At 36.8% G+C, this 16,315-nt stretch overlaps 3 protein-coding genes across 13 annotated transcripts in view; 1 reads left to right on the top strand and 2 right to left on the bottom strand.

Annotated features, from left to right (window-relative positions):
- RIMKLA (ribosomal modification protein rimK like family member A) overlaps nt 1-1,605 on the bottom strand; it is a 169,003-nt gene extending 167,398 nt beyond the window's left edge. The window contains exon 1 of the mRNA XM_050799852.1: nt 1,602-1,605. The gene's annotated coding sequence lies outside the window, so the exon portion shown is untranslated. The remainder of the gene's footprint in view (nt 1-1,601) is intronic.
- PPCS (phosphopantothenoylcysteine synthetase) overlaps nt 1-16,315 on the bottom strand; it is a 1,013,452-nt gene that overhangs the window by 201,966 nt on the left and 795,171 nt on the right. The window lies entirely within an intron of this gene.
- FOXJ3 (forkhead box J3) overlaps nt 1-16,315 on the top strand; it is a 152,294-nt gene that overhangs the window by 77,823 nt on the left and 58,156 nt on the right. The gene's annotated exons all lie outside the window — the stretch shown is intronic.

Genomic DNA, 16,315 nt, shown 5'->3' with positions numbered 1-16,315 from the left:
GAGTCTGGCTTCTTTCCTTTAGTGTAATGTATTTGAGAGCCATCCATGTCGTGCGTATCAGCAGTTTTGTTTCATTTCATTGCATATATTCCATCATACGGATTTATCAGAGTTTAATCACTATTTGAAAGACATGTTTTTGCTAATTGTGTGTTCATTTGACCATCAAGTTACTTTCTTTTTGGCTTAGACTTGACAGATATTGAGCTATAACCCTCAAGTAGTAACATAATAGTCATGTTAAGCTGCCTTGTGAGTGGATTATATAGGTGAGCCATTTGTTTCTTGGAAATTCGTTATGATAAGTAAAACTGTATCTCTAACTTAAAGTTTCTAAAAGGATCGATTGGTACTATGATTTAAAAGCAAGATATGTCTGTTAATCCCTTAATGGGATATACTTTTTAAGTATCCTTAACATTTAGTGGAATTGTTTACTATACTACAGTCAGTATGCCAATTACATATTTTAATCCATTGATTAAGAGGAAATTTCTTAACACTGTCTCTCTAGGCTTAATTTGATGATCAATGTATTTAAAAGTAATAAAAACTTGTATTTGTACAAAAAGGGTATTTCAAGGACCTGAGCAGGCATTGGAATCGTTGTTATCCATATGTTCATTCAGTCAACTAGCCAGACAAGCAGCCTGCCTTTGAAGTACTTACTGTGTGTTTGACCATTCATAGTCTATTTTTGTGGTCTCAGTAGCTATTTAACCTATTGTCCAAGCCAGAAACTTCTGAGAATGAAAGGGGTGCTATTGTTAACTATGTTTAGGGAACAGGTATAAAGCAGGATTGAAACTCAAAGTATGGTTACACTATCTGTGGTGCATGCAAATGCTGTGCCTGAGCAGTTACCAGGAACAGCATCCTAAGAAGTTGGGAGAAAACAAAGCAAACAAATCTTTCGAAGATGGATTGCCGAAATAAACTGGGAGAGGTTAAAAAAAAAAAAAAGAAAGAAAGAAAGAAAGATGAAGGCATGGTATAAAGCCAAAGAAGTCAGAGACAAGAGGAATCCAGCTCCTGAGGTGAATGTGCATTGAAAGCTAAGGAAGAGCAGAGAATCGTCTATGATGATTCATGTTACCAGTGGGCATATACTTGGCAATAGTAATAGATTTCACCGTTTGGAATGGTTAGCTATTTATGACAGAGACTGCTCTCCCCAGGAGTCTGAAATTAATATTAGCATTTTTGGTTTATTTGTACTTAATCAGGTAATAGCTTTTTTATTAGGCTATTTTCAACCTAAGATAAAGCAGGGTACTTTGTGTTGACATAAAATTTCAGCTAGAAATAAAGTTTTAGAATAATTAAAATGCTCTTTATTTGAAGTAATAAATACTTTATAATGATGGGAATAAAGACATTTAAGTTTATTGTTGGTCTTTGACACATCTTCATTTCTGATGCATTTTCTTTTCTTTTTCTTTTTGAGACAGAGTCTCACTCCATCACCTAGGCTGGAGTGCAGTGGCATGATCTTGTTTCACTGCACCTCTGCCTTCCAGGCCAAACGATTCTCCTGCCTCACCCTCCCCAGTAGTTGGGATTACAAGCGTGTGCCACCACGCCTGGCTAATTTTTTTTTCCCCCCCCAGTAGAGATGGGATTTCACCATGTTGGCCAGGCTGGTCTCGAACTCCTGACCTCAAATGATCCACCCGCGTTGGCTTCCCAAAGTGCTGGGATTACAGGTGTGAGCCATTGCGCCCGGCCATTTCTGATGGATTTTCTTTATCTTGATTACCTTGATTTTTTTCTGAAATTTGTGAATTGCTGGTATTTGTTTGCTCTCTTCTACTTAACAATGACACCTGGTTTTCAGTTGAGTGCCACTTTCCTCCCCTCTGCAATTAACTTCTGTTTTAGGGTATCTTGAATCATTTTTGGAAAATATGATCAAAGCTGTAGAATTCTTGTTTGTGATCTTTCTTTGGGATTTTACAGGGTAAGCCACTGCAGTCTTTTCTGTCAGAAGGGACATTACTGTGTTGTACTGGAATTGTTGATAAAAAGTAATGTCTGTATCTGTATATTGCTTTAAAGAATTGAGAGCCATGTTACATGCATTATCTTGATCCTCAAAATAAGCCTGTGGTCAAGCCCCAGTTTTAGATAGTGATCCTTGAGTGCATAGTAGATTTTTTCCATAAGTTCACATAATAGAACTACATGTAAATGGAATCATTCAGTATATACTCATTTGTGTCTTTCACTCAGTATAATGTTTATAATGCTGCTACATATATTACTTGTTTGTTTCTTATTGTTAAGTGGTATTCCATTGTGTGAATCTATGACAGTTTGTTTATACATTTATTTGTTGATGGACACTTGAGGTGTTTTCAGTTTTAGGCTATTAATAATTACTAGTAAATTCTTAAACAAGTTTTCTGTGGACATGCTTTCTATTTCTCCTGAAGGATAGAATTACTGGGTCAGAGGGCAGATGGAAGGTTAACTTTATAAGAAACTGCCAAACCCTTTCCCAAAGTGGTTGTGCTGTTTTACATTCCCAACAGCAATACCTGAGAGTTGCAGTTTTGCTTCCTATGGCCAACAGTTGGTTATTACCTGGCCAACAGTTGGTTATTATCTGTCTTTTTAACTGTAGCCATTCTACTGGGTGCGAAGTGGTATTTCATCATGGTTTTTATTTGAATTTTCCTGATGGCTGTTGATATTGAGCATCTTTTTATGTGCTTCCTGGGCATTTGTATGTCTTCTCCTCTGAAAGTTTTAAAAAAGTCTTTTGACTTAGAAAACACTGGTTGTCATTATTACTGAGTTGTAAGCATTTTAAAAAATATATTCTGGATACAAGTCTTTCCTTAGATTTCTGTTGTTTAAATGTTTTTTTAGACTATGGTTTGCCTTTTTGCTTTCACAATAGTGTTTTAAAAAGAGTAGAAAATTTGAATTTTGGTGAAGTTGAATTTATCATTTTTTAATTTAATTGTTAGTGACTTTTGTATCCTGTCAGGAGATCAAGTACGGTCATGAAGATTTTCTTTTTAAGTTTTATAATTTTAGATTTTGCACTTAGGCCCATTGCAAATTGCTATTTATGTATGGCGTGTTTATTCTTCCTGATAAATCGTTCTTTTATCTTTATGAAATGTTCTTCTTAATTTCTTTTTTTTTTTTGAGGCGAAGTCTCGCTCTGTTGCCCAGGCTGGAACGCAGTGGCGCGATCTCGGCTCCCTACAAACCTCTATTTCCCAGCTTCAAGCAATTCTTCTGCCTCAGCCTCCCGAGTAGCTGGGAGGTGGCACGTGCCACCATGCCCGGCTAATTTTTGTATTTTTAGTAGAGACAGGGTTTCATTATATTGGCCACACTGGTCTTGAACTCCTGACCTCGTGATCCGCCTGCCTCGGCCTCCCAAAGTGCTGGGATTACAGGCATGAGCCACCGCACCCAGCACTTAATTTCTTAAAATGCTCTTTGTCCTGAAGCCTACTTTGTCTGATACTAATTTAGCCATTCCAGCTTTCTTATGCAACATCATGGTGTATCTTTTTCCAGTATTTTGCTTTTAGTCTGTAAACATCTTTGTGTTTAAAGTGTTTCTCTGGTAAACAACGTGGCCATTGGCTCTTGCTTTTAAAATTGTCTAATGACCTCTGCCTTCTATTTAGACCACTTAGTGTTTGTATTTAATTTAATGTGATTATTGGTGTCGTTTCTGTTTGTTTTTCTTTTGTTCTTAATGTTACTTTATTTCTACAACCTTTGGGGTTAATCAGATAGTTTATAGGATTCTATTTTATTTCATCTCTTGACTTCTTAGTGTCCTCTTTTAATTAGCTTTTTAATAGTCATTCTAGAATTTAACAATATGTATCACTAACTTATGAGAGTCTATTTGGAGGTAATATTATACCGCCCTCCACTTCATACCTTACAGTTTATACCACCTACTGCTACCTCCTGCCATCCATTTAAAAATATATTAACATTACAACAGTATAATTTTATTTATCTGCCATTCCTTTCTTTGTGCTATTGTCATATCTTGTACTTCTACTTATACCATAAATCCTGTCTTAGGATTTGTGTTATTTGCTTTAAATAGTTAGTTGCCTTTTAAGGAAATTACATTGGAGGAAATATTTTCTTAGTTATTTACCTTTTCTGATGTTCTTTCCTGGAAATCTAAGTTTCCATCTGGTAACCTTTCTCTTCAGCCTAACAGTATCCTCTGGTGGTTCTTGTAGTGCAGGTCTGCAAGCAACAAATTTTATAGGCCTTTGTTCATCTGAAAATATCTTTATTTCATCCTCAGTATAGTTTTTTCTGGGTATGGATTCCTGGGTTTGCAGGGTATTCCCACTTGTCAGAGTTTTGAATATATTCCATTTTGAAGATGTTCCATTGGCCTCCATTATTTTTTATGAAAAGTCAGCTGTCATTCTTATTTTTATTCTTCTATATGTAATGTGTGTTGCACCCCCAAACCCCTGCCACTTTTGGTAGCTTTCAGTAATTTTTCTCTTTTTCTTTGGATCTCAGCATTTTGACTGTGATATGGTTTGATGTAGTGTTTTTGTATTTATTCTAGGCTTGCTAATCTAGGATCAGCAAGATGAGGCTTTCCTCCAAATTTGGGATATTTTCAGTTATTATTTTTAAAAATTCTTTTGGCCCTATTTTTTCTTTTTCTTTTAGGGTCAGTTATAATGAGACTTGAATTTTTTTCACAAGTCCTTGAGACTGTTAATTTTTCTTATCTTTTTGTTCCTCAGATCGGTTAGGTTCTACTGATCTATTTTCAGGATCTCTGAATCTGATTCTGTCTAATCTATTGGTGAACTTTTATTTCAATTACTGGACTTTTTTTTTTTTTTTTTTTTTGAGATGGAATTTTGCTCTTGTTGCCCAGGCTGGAGTGCAATGGCGCAATCTCTGCCCACCACAACCTCTGCCTCCCAGGTTCAAGCAATTCTCCTGCCCCAGCCTGCCAAGTAGCTGGGATTACAGGCATGTGCCACCACGCCCGGCTAATTTTGTATTTTTAGTAGAGATGGGGTTTTTCCACGTTGGCCAGGCTGGTCTGAAACTCCCAACCTCAGGTGATCTGCCCACCTCAGCCTCCCATGTGCCCAGCCTACTGTACTTTTTAATTATAGAACTTCCCTTTGGTCCTTCTTGTGTATGTACATAGGTAATTGGTGAAATGGATTCAAGCAGTTGCTTTGATGCTAGAGAATTAGGACTTATGTGAGGTCCCTGACCAGTTAGTTAGTATTTCCTGTACATGAAACATGCATAGGAGACTCTGCTTCCCTTTGGGGTTTTATTTTAAGAGGGTATGAAGTATTGTCCATATCTGTATAGTGTTTAGCAGTCCCGTGAGCCTAATTCAGCCTCATGTGATTCCTTCTGTCATCACTGATCTTTTCAGATCCTGGTTTTTACATGAAAACAAAATAATTAGAAGAGTTAAGATGTCTTAAAAAGTAACATGATTTTAACGATAAATAACCTGAAATACTATGTCACTTTCAACTAGTCTCCTCTAGTCTCTGTTTACTTTTTCTGTACCTTCTTCTACATTGCTGCCTTAGGGTTTGGCACATAAGTGAAAACACAAGTCTACTTCGGTGGCCTTTTTGTCAAGTCCAGGGTTGGACTTTGTGCTTCTAAATTTTATATTCAAGCTATACTCTACTATTTTTCTTGTATTTATGATACACGGTATCTAAAATAGTATTTCATTTTCTTTATCCTTTAAAGCCCAGCTCACATTTCAGTATAATAACTGGGAAAGGAATTTATTTTCCTTTTTTAACCTACTCTACCTTTTCAAAATTAATTGCTCTCTTCTTTTTGCTCCCATGGTTCTTGGGGAATTTCACTATTATAGCTCCTTCAATTGTGAGTTTTTCATTTACAAGGATTAGGTCTTTGACATTTTCATACGTCCATCATACCCAGCAGTGTCTGATACACAGTAGATGCCTAATAAATGTTTATCTCAAAAGTGATGTTTGTCTTTTCCTAGGTAACTAAGAAGTTGCTGTTCTATTCTCAAAGGAACTTTTCAAATTCTACATAATTTTTTTGCCATTTTAAATTAAGACTGGTCTCTGAATGTTCTAGAAATTGTCACTTTGCTTCATTTTACTCAGACTTTGATTTTTGATCAGTAGGTTGGGGCCAGGAAACTTATTTCACTTCTTGACATTGATTCACATCTACTTTAAATTTGGGAGGATCTTTTGAGTTCTTAACCTTCAGGTAGGTGAATTCCTTGATTTTTCTCTTAATGACTACTTTAGGTAACTTTTATCACAGACAAACATGGTCCAGAGGAGAGCCAGGAATCAGCTAGAAATCAGGAGCCTTATACGCAAAGAAATATATACTCATTTATGTTTCTTTTACTCCGCATATCTTTATAATCATTCTTTTATAAAGATACATGCACACGTATGTTTATTGCAGCACTATTCACAATAGCAAAGACATGGAATTAACCCAAATGCCCATCAATGATAAATAAAATATGGTACATATACACCACGGAATACTACGCAGCCATAATAAGGAATGAGATCACGTCCTTTGCAGGAACGTGGATGAAGTGGGAAGCCACCATCCTCAGCAAACTAACAGGGAACAGAAAACCAGACACCACATGTTCTCACTCATAGTGGGAGTTGAACAATGAGAACACAAGGACACAGGGAGGGGAACAACACACACCGGGGCCTGTCGGGTCGGCGGGCAGCAAGGAGAGGAAAAACATCAGGACAAATAGCTAATGTATGCAGGGCTTAAAACCTAGTGACGGGTTGATAGGTGCAGTAAACCACCATGGCACACATATACGTATGTAACAAACCTGCACGTTCTGCACATGTATCCCGGAATTAAAAAAAAAAAAAAAGAAAAGAAAAATCAGGAGGCTTGAGTTCTTTCTGGACAATATCACTGGCTTTGCTTTGTGAAAGATGTCTTTTGACTGTATTGTACATACCCTGTGTTTGATTAGAGCCTGTTGATTCCTTTTTCTCTTAGATCAAAAAAAGTTTTTTATTGAGATAAAATTTACATACTATAAATGTTGTCTTTTAAAAGTATATAATTCAGTAGTTTTACTATAAATCATCACTATCAAATTTCAGGACATTTTCATTTCAACCCTCCCAAAAAGAAACCTATCCATTAATAATAGTCTCTCACCATTTCCACCATCTCAAGTTCCTGGCAACCACTACATTACTTTCTGTTTCTGTGAATTTGCCTATTCTGGGCATGTTACCTATTTTGGACATTTCATATAAAATAATTACACAATATGTGGCATTTTGGGCTTCTTTCACTTACCCTAAGGTTTTCAGGGTCATCCATATTGTAACATGTAATAGTGCTTAATTCCTTTTTATGCTAGAGTGAAACTCCATTGCATAGCTATACCACAGTTGTTAGTCTCTTTATCCAGCTGAACATTTATATTGTTTCTACTTTGAAACAAAAATGCTGCTGTGAGTATTTGTGTATACACTTTAGGATAGACTCAGTGTTTTTATTTCTCTTGTGTATGTTTTCAGTTTTTTAGGAGTGGAATTGCTGGGTCATATGTTTAATATTTTGTGGAACAGCCAGACTGTCTTTCAAAGCAGTTGTACCGTTTACATTCCCACAGTTACGAGGGTTGCAGTTTTTCACATCCTTGCCAGTGGTACTTACTAAGTGTCTTTTTTATTATGGTTGTCCTTGTGTGTATAAAATGATACCTCACTTTGTAATGGTTTTGATTTTCATTGGATTAATGGCAATTGATGGTGATCAAATTTTGATGTGCCTGTTGGCCATCTGTACATCTCCTTTGGAGAAATGTTTATTTAGATTATGTGCCCATTTTAAATGGAATTATTTCTCCCTTATAACTCAGTTGTAAGAGTTTTTTATGTATATTAGATACAGGTCCTGTGTCGCTTATATAATTTGCAAGTATTTCCTTTTATTGTATGGTTGTATTTTTTTTTACCTTCTTAAAATTTTTTTAAAACTTTTTTTTTTTTTTTTTTTTTTGAGACGGAGTCTCGCTCTGTCGCCCAGGCTGGAGTGCAGTGGCCAGATCTCAGCTCACTGCAAGCTCCGCCTTCCGGGTTCACGCCATTCTCCTGCCTCAGCCTCCCGAGTAGCTGGGACCACAGGCGCCGCCACCTCGCCCGGCTAATTTTTTGTGTTTTTAGTAGAGACGGGGTTTCGCCGTGTTAGCCAGGATGGTTTCGATCTCCTGACCTTGTGATCCGCCCGTCTCGGCCTCCCAAAGTGCTGGGATTACAGGCTTGAGCCACCGCGCCCGGCCGAAAACTTTTTAATTGATACATATTATTTGTGCATTTTTATGGGGTACTTGTGGTATTTTGTTACGGGCATAGACTGTGTAATGATCAACTCAGGGTAATTAGGGAATATATCACCTTAAGTATTTATCATTTTAATGTATTGGGAACACTTCAAGTCCTCTCTTCTATTTATTTTGAAATAAACAATGCATTGTTGTTAATTATAGCCAGTCTACCCTGCTGTGAAACTTTGAAACTTATTTCTTCTATCTAACTGTATGTTTGTACCCATTAATAAACTTATTTTCACCCCACACTGCTACACTCTGCCCATCCTCTGGTGACTATCATTCTGCTCTTTACCTCCATGAGATTAACTTTTTTACCTTCCACATATGAATGAAAATATGTGATATTTGTCCTTCTGTGCCTGGCTTAACATTCTTTCAGTTCCATCCATGTTGCTACAAATGACAGGCTTTCATTCTTTTTTATGATAGCATTTCATTATGTATCTATACCGTATGTTCTTTATCCCATTCAGCCATTGATGGATATTCAGTTTGATTCCGTATCTTTGCTTTTGTGAATAGTGTTGCAGTAAACACAGGGTTGCAGGTATCCCTTTGATATAGTGATTTCTTTTCCTTTGGGTAAATGCCACATCATAGGGTAGTTCTATTTTTAGTTCTTTCTTTTTTTTAGAAATCAGCATACTGTTTTCCATAATGACTGTACTAATTTACATTCCCACCACAAGTATATGAGAGCTCCCTTTTTTCCACATCCTCTTCAGTGTCTGTTTTTTTTTGTCTTTTTAATCATAGCTATTCTAACTGCAGTAAGAGGATATCACCTTGTGGTTTTGATTTGCATTTCCTTAATGATTATTGATGTTGAACATTTTTTTCATATACCTGTTGGCCATTTGTATGCCTTCCTATGAGAAATTCCATTCATATTTTTTTGCCCACTTTTTAATGGGTGTGTGTGTGTATGTGTATGTAAATAATTATTGAAGTTGAGTCCCTTGTATGTTCTGAATATTAGCCTCTTGTCAGATGAATGGTTTGCAAATATTTTCTCCTACCCAACAGATTGTCTCTTCACTCCATTGATTATTTACTTTGCTGTGCAGAAGCCTTTTAGTTTAATATAATCTCATTTGTTTATTTTTGTTTTGTTGCCTGTGCTTTTGAGATCTTAGTCATACAATCTTTATCTACTCAAATGTCCTGAAATATTTCCCCTGTGTTTCTTCTAGTAGTTTTTTTTAGTTTTGAGTCTTTCATTTAGGTCTTTAATCCATTTTGAGTTGAATTTTGTTTAAGGTGAGGTATAGGAGCCTAGTTTCATTCTTCTGCCTATGGACATTCACTTTTCCTAGGACCATTGAGTTTTTTGGGGGAGTCTTTAGGTTTTTCTAGATGTAAGATCATGTCATGTGCAAAGAGGGACAGTTTGCCTTCCTCTTTTCCAGTTTAGATGCCTTTTATTTCCTTTTCTTGCCTGACTGTGCTAACTAGGACTTCAGTACTATATTGAATAGTAGTAGTGAAAGCGGGCATCTTTGTCTTGACCAGCTTTTAGAGGAAAAAGTTCCAGCTTTTCCCAGTTTGGTATGATATTAGCTGTGGGTTTGTCGTAAATGGCCTTTATTATGTTGAGGTGTGCTGCTTTTATGCCTGATTTCTTGAGAATTCTTATGAAATGATGTTGAATTTTTTCAAATGCTTTTTCTGTATCTGTTGAAATGATCATGTGATTTTTGTCTTTCATTCTGTTGATGTGATGTATTAGGTTTACTCATATGCCTATGTTGAACCATTCTTGTATCCCTGGTATAAATCTCACTTGGGCATGGTGTATTATCTTTTAGATGTGCAGTTGGATTTGGTTTGCTAGTATTTTGTTGAGGATTTTTGTGTCTGTGTACATCAGAGATAATTGGCCTGCAGGTCTTTTTTTTGTGGTGTCCTTGTTTGGTTTTGGTATCAGGGTAATGCAAGCCCGATAGAATGAGTAAAGGAGAATTCCTTCCTCTTTAATGTTTGGGAACGTTTTGGGAATTGGGTTAGTTCTTTATAAGTTTGGCAGAATTCGGCAGTGAAGTCTTTGTAATCTTGGGCTTTTCTTTGTTGGGAGCCTATATTTATATATATATATATTTTTTTTTTTTTTTGAGATGAGTGTCAGGCTGGAGTGCAGTGGTGCGATCTCAGCTCACTGCAACCTCTGCCTCCTGGGTTCAAGTGATTCTTCTGCCTCAGCCTTCTGAGTAGCTGGGATTACAGGCACACACACCATGCCCAGCTAATTTTTGTACTTTTAGTAGAGACGGGGTTTCACCATATTGGTCAAGCTGGTCTCAAACTCCTGACCTTGTGATCTGCCTGCCTCAGCCTCCCAAAGTGCTCGGATTATAGGTGTGAGCCACTGCTCCTGGCCAAGACTTTTTATTACTGATTCAGTCTTGTTACTTGTTACTGGTTTGTTCAGATTTTCTATTTCTTCCTGATTCAGTATTGGTAGCTTGTATGTGTCCATGAATTTATTCATTTCCTCTAAGTTTTACAGTTTGGTAGCATCTAGTTGTTCATAATCATCTGGTGGTCTGTATTTCTGTGATATCAGTTGTTACGTCTTCTTTTTTGTTTCTGATTTTGTTTATTTGGGTCTTCTCTTTTTTTTTCTTGATTAATGTGGCTGTCAGTGTATTGATTTTTCTTATTGTTTTCAAAAGACCAACTTTTAGTTGATAGTTTGTATTTTTTAAACCTCTTTAGTTTTGCTCTGACCTTTATTATTTCTATTTTCTTAAGTTTTTTAGATTCAAGGTCTTGCTGTATTGCCCAGTCTGGAGGGAAGTGACATGATCGTAGCTCATTGCAGCCATGAACTCCAGGACTAACAGGATACCTCTCACCTCAGTCTCTTGAGTAGCTGGGACTATAGGCACATGTCACCATGCTAGGCTAATTTTTAAGTATTTTTTTAGAGATGAGATCAGCCCATTGCCCAGGCTGCATTATTTCTTTTCATCTATTAATTTTGTGTTTGGTTTGTTCTTGCTTTTCTGGTTCTTGAAGTGTATTGTTAGATGTTTATTTGAAATCGTTCTGCTTTTTTTGATGTAGGCATTTATTGTTATAAACTTTCCTTTAGCTCTGCTTTTGCTGTATTCTATAGGCTTTGGTATGTTGTGTTTTCATTTTCATTTATTTCAAGAAAGTTTTTTATTTCCTTCTTAATTTCTTCGTTGACCCAATAGTCATTCAGGAGCATTTTGTTTACTTTCCCGTTATTTGTAGTTTCCAAAGTTCCTCTTGTTACTTTCTAGTTTTAGTCCATGTCGTCTGAGACTATACTTGGCATAATTTTGATTTAAAAATTTTTTTGAGACTTTTTTGGGACCTAACAAATGGTCTGTCTTGGGGAATATTCCGTATACTGATGGGAACAATGGGTATGTTGCAGCTGTTGGATAAAATATTCTGTAGATGTCTTTTAGGTCCTTTTGTTCGGGTGCAGTTTAAATCCAACGTTTCTTTGTTTGATACTTGTTTTATGTATGTGGTTCCTCTGGTGTTGGATGCATATATATTTAGAGTTTTTATATCTTCTTGGTGAATTGGTCCCTTTATCATTATATGATGACTGTCTTTGTCTCTTTTGGTTGTTTTTGACTTAAAGTCTGTTTTATCTAATGCAACTATATCTGCTTATCTTGGTTACTGTTTGTGTGGAATATCTTTCTCCATTCCTTTGCTTTCAGTCGTGTTTCTTTACAGATGAAGCAAGTTTCTTGTAGGCAGCATATAGTTGGGTCATGGTTTTTGTTTTTTGTTTAAATCCATTCAGGTAGTCTATGTCTTTTAAGTGGAAAATTTAATCTGTTTACATTCAAGGTTGTAATGGATATGTGAGGATTTATTTCTGTCATTCTGTTCATTATTTTCTGGTTGTTTTATATCTTGTGTTCCTTTCTCTCTTGTTGCTTATTGCAATTTGGTAGTTTTCTGTAGTGGTAACATTTGAGTTTTTTTCTCTTCTTCATTTGTGTGTTTGTTCTACCAGTGAGTTCTTTTACTTCTCTGTGTTTTCTTGATGGTAGATACCATCCTTTTGCTCATGGACGTAGGACTCCCTTAAGCCCTTTTTTGTGGGGTTTGTCTAATGGTCATGAATTCCTTCAGTTTTTGTATTTCTGGGAAAGACTTTATTTTGCTTCAGGGTAACTTTCCTGGGAATGGTATTTTTTACCTACATGCTGTGTTCTTCCAGCACTTTGAATATATCATCCCATTCTCTCCTGGTCTGTAAGATTTCTGCTGAGAAATCCACTGTTAGTCTGATGAAGATTCTCTTATAATAATAGACTACTTTTTCTTGGTTTTTTTAGAACTTTGTGTTTGACTTTTGCCAGTTTAAGTATAATGTGTCACAAAGAAAATCTTTTTGGGTTGTGTCTATTTGGGGATCTCTGAGCTTCCTGTATCTGAATATCTAAATCTCTTGCTATAATAGATTGGTAAGTTTTCTGCTGTTACTTTGTTAAATAAAACTTTCTGTGCCTTTCATCTTCAGTTTCTGGAACACCCAGAATTTGTCTACTTTGGTCCCTTTATGGTGTCCCACATGTCACATATGCAGTGGTGGGCCAGGTAGATTGCTGTGTCCTTGGTTCCCTGGGCAGGATGTGTGGCATGAATGATGGCAGTAGTGGCAGGAGAGCCCTCTTTCATTCTTTTTTTTTTTTTTTAAAACCTTATTGAGTTATTTCTAAAGATCTCTCTTCAAGTTCTGAGATTCTTCTTTCTGTTTGATCTAGTCTATTGTTGAAGCTCTCAAATGAATTTTTAAAATTTCATTTATTGAATTCTTTCATTCCAGGATCTGTTTTTGGTTCTTTTTAATGATATCTGTCTCTGGTGAATTTCTCATTCATATCCTCAGTTGTTTTTCTGGTTTCTTTATACTGTTTATTTGCGTTCTCTTGTATCTCACTGAGCTTCTTTAATATTATTATTTCAAATTTCTTTTCAGGTATTTCATAAATTTCATATTCATTGTAATCTGTTTTTGGAGAATTACTGTGTTTCTTTGGAGGTTTTTTTTTTTTTTTCACGTTTCTTGTGTTTTTATGTTGATGTCTGTGCATCTAATGTAGCAGTTACTTCTTCCAATTTTTTAGGTTGACTTTCCTAGGGGAAGACTTTTTCCTGAAGATGTATCTATGAGACGTCTGTTGCATGGAACACTTTAGCTTTGATTCTGAGTGTATGTAGCAGTGTAGCCTCCATATGATTTCTTCAGTTGTAAATGGCATCAGTGATTTTTGTGTTTTTCTCAGTGACTTGGGCTATAGTCATTAGTGGAGGCTGTGGCAAGGCTTTGCTAAGGATGAGGATGCTCAGTAGGCCAGTTCTTGGGCCCTGGTGATGGTAGTGGTGGGTTGGATGTTCCTGTCCTTGAGACCCTGGGTAGTGTTCTGGTGTTAGTGGGTCCAAATGGGCCATTCTTCGGCCTCAAGGCAGCTTGGCTGGTTACTGACAGTGGCAGCAGTGGGCTGGACAGTTGGTGTGTCCTCATTTCCCTGGACAGCGTGGGTGATGGCAGTAATGGTGGTGGGACAACCCTCGGGTTCTGAAGTGGTATGAATTGATGTTATCAGTGGCTGTGATGTGTGGGAGGGCCATTCCTCAGACCTCATGTATCACTCACAGGTGACTGGTGGTTGTGGTAGTGGCAAGCTGGGTGGTTTTGTCCTCAGGGCCCCAGGAAGTATGCACAGATGCCAGCCATGGTGGGTGGGGTAATCCCTGGTCCCCTAGGCAGTATGCATTGGCACTTGGAGGGGCTGTGCCAGGCCAGAGTGGCTTGTCCTTAGGTGTACTTGGGCACTGGCTTTGGTGGGCAGAGTGGAGATGATCCCCAGGTGCTTTGGCAGTGTGCTCAGGTAGCTGGAGCAGTGTTTGCGGTGGGCTGGGGAAGTCTGTCCTCAAGGTGTATACAAATATGCTGTGGCTATGCTGCTAGGGGTGGCAGAGTTGTCGGTGGCTGCAGCTGCCGACAGTTCTCAGGCTTCAGAGAGTGTGTGCTTCAGCCCCTGGTGGAGTTGTCAGGAACCTCCCTATGCTAGTCTCAGGGCCCTCATAGGAATTCTCCTGTGGTTAGGGTTACAGACATTCATAATAAAAATGTGGACCTCTGGGAATCACTCACTTACCCTTTTCCCTCAGTGGGCAGCCTCTCCAGGATTCCAGGTGAGCTGGCCGCCTGCTTCCCTCACCTCCTCCTTCCCTGCCTCAGGTGTTTCTTGTTACTTCTTTGTTAAATTCTAGTGTTCTGTCTTAGATGCTATGTTTGAAATGTGATTATCTGCTTGCTATTTGGTTTTTCTAAGTGCAGGAGGCAAGTACCAGATCTGTTTTCACTTTCTTAATAGTGTCTTTTGACAAAGCAAATTTATAATTTTGGTGAATTGTTCAATTTTCTTTGGGTTGGTTGCACTTTTGATGTCATAGCTAAGAAAAGATTTCCTAATCCAAGGTTACAAAGATTTACATTTATCTTTTCTAAAAGTTTCACAGTTTTATCCCTTCCATTTAGATCTTTGATCCATTTTGATTAATTTTTACATGTGGTGTGAGTTAGGAGACCCAGTTTCGTTCTTTTACATGTGGACCATTTTCCTGGCACTAATTGTTGAAAAGATGGTTTCACTGTTGAATTGTCTTGGTAGTCTAGAAAACAATTTGACCATAAATGTATAAATACATGGATTTACTTCTAGACTGTCGTATCAGTTCCACTGATCTGTATGTCTGCTCCTATGCCAGCATCACACTGTCCTGATTACTACAACTTTATAATAAGTTTTGAAGTCTGAGAATGTGAATCCTCTCCTCCAAGTTCTTCTTTTTCAAGATTATGTTGGCTATTCTGGGTTCCTTGACATTACAATATATATTTTAGGATTATCTTGTCAATATCTGCAAAAAAAACCAGCTGGGATTTTGATAGAACTTACATTGAATCTATACACTGATTTGGGGAGTGTTGCCATCTTAACATTAAGCCTTCCATCTGTGAACACATGATGTCTTTAAAAAGCTGATGAGCAAGACCCTACCTCTATAAAAACAAACAAAAAACCTAAATTTAGTTCAATGGACCCAAGTAGTATATTGAGGGTTTAACAAAATATATATGAAAGTATTCCCTCCTCCAATATCTGACCTTATATTATTTTGTATTAATCTTAAGATATTATTATTCTTTCTTACCTCCTACAGTTTCTATGAAAGAACAAGCACACAAATATTTGGCAAATCCTAAATCTTAAGGGCAGAAAAAGACCTTTAAAATCATCCACTACAACTTTTATATAATTATTGCAGAGAACAATTACTAAAGAGAGTTATGCCTAGGAAAAGTAATTTGGCTAACCCCAAAAGATTTGTGTTTTCATTTAGCTTGCAAGGAAATAGATGATAAAAAAAGAAATAGTTGATTGGATTCATCATTCTACTTGGAATTTATAGATCTAAATAGGAGAATTTTTTTGCAGTTGTGGAGCAGAGATGACTATCCTTCAACAAAATTGTAGGCTATCAAATACTTCGTAAGGTAAGTACAAAAGCCAGAGTAATAATGCTCTAGAATCTATTAGAATTGTATTTGAAATCTGGACTCAATATTTACAAGATAGGTATGTTTGTTTTAGTTTTATGTGTGACAGTTGATGGGTAGTTAGTTACATTCAAAAGATGTTGTCCATTTTGGTACACATACCTTTAAAACCAGGGATATCTAAGTAACTCATCAAGTGAGTAGAAGATAGCTAAAAAATCATACCATGTCAGGTGTAGAAAAAATATTTGACAAAGGTTAACACTCATCCAGCAAACTACCAATAAAGAGAGAATTTCCTTAACTTAATTAGAAGCATTTATGAAAAACCTACAGTTTATATTTTACTCTGCGATTGAGAACAA

Source organism: Macaca thibetana, chromosome 1 (assembly GCF_024542745.1).
Source record: "Macaca thibetana thibetana isolate TM-01 chromosome 1, ASM2454274v1, whole genome shotgun sequence".
In the NCBI taxonomy this organism is placed as follows: Eukaryota; Metazoa; Chordata; class Mammalia; order Primates; family Cercopithecidae; genus Macaca; species Macaca thibetana.
This window is presented reverse-complemented; position numbering and strand designations above follow the sequence as displayed.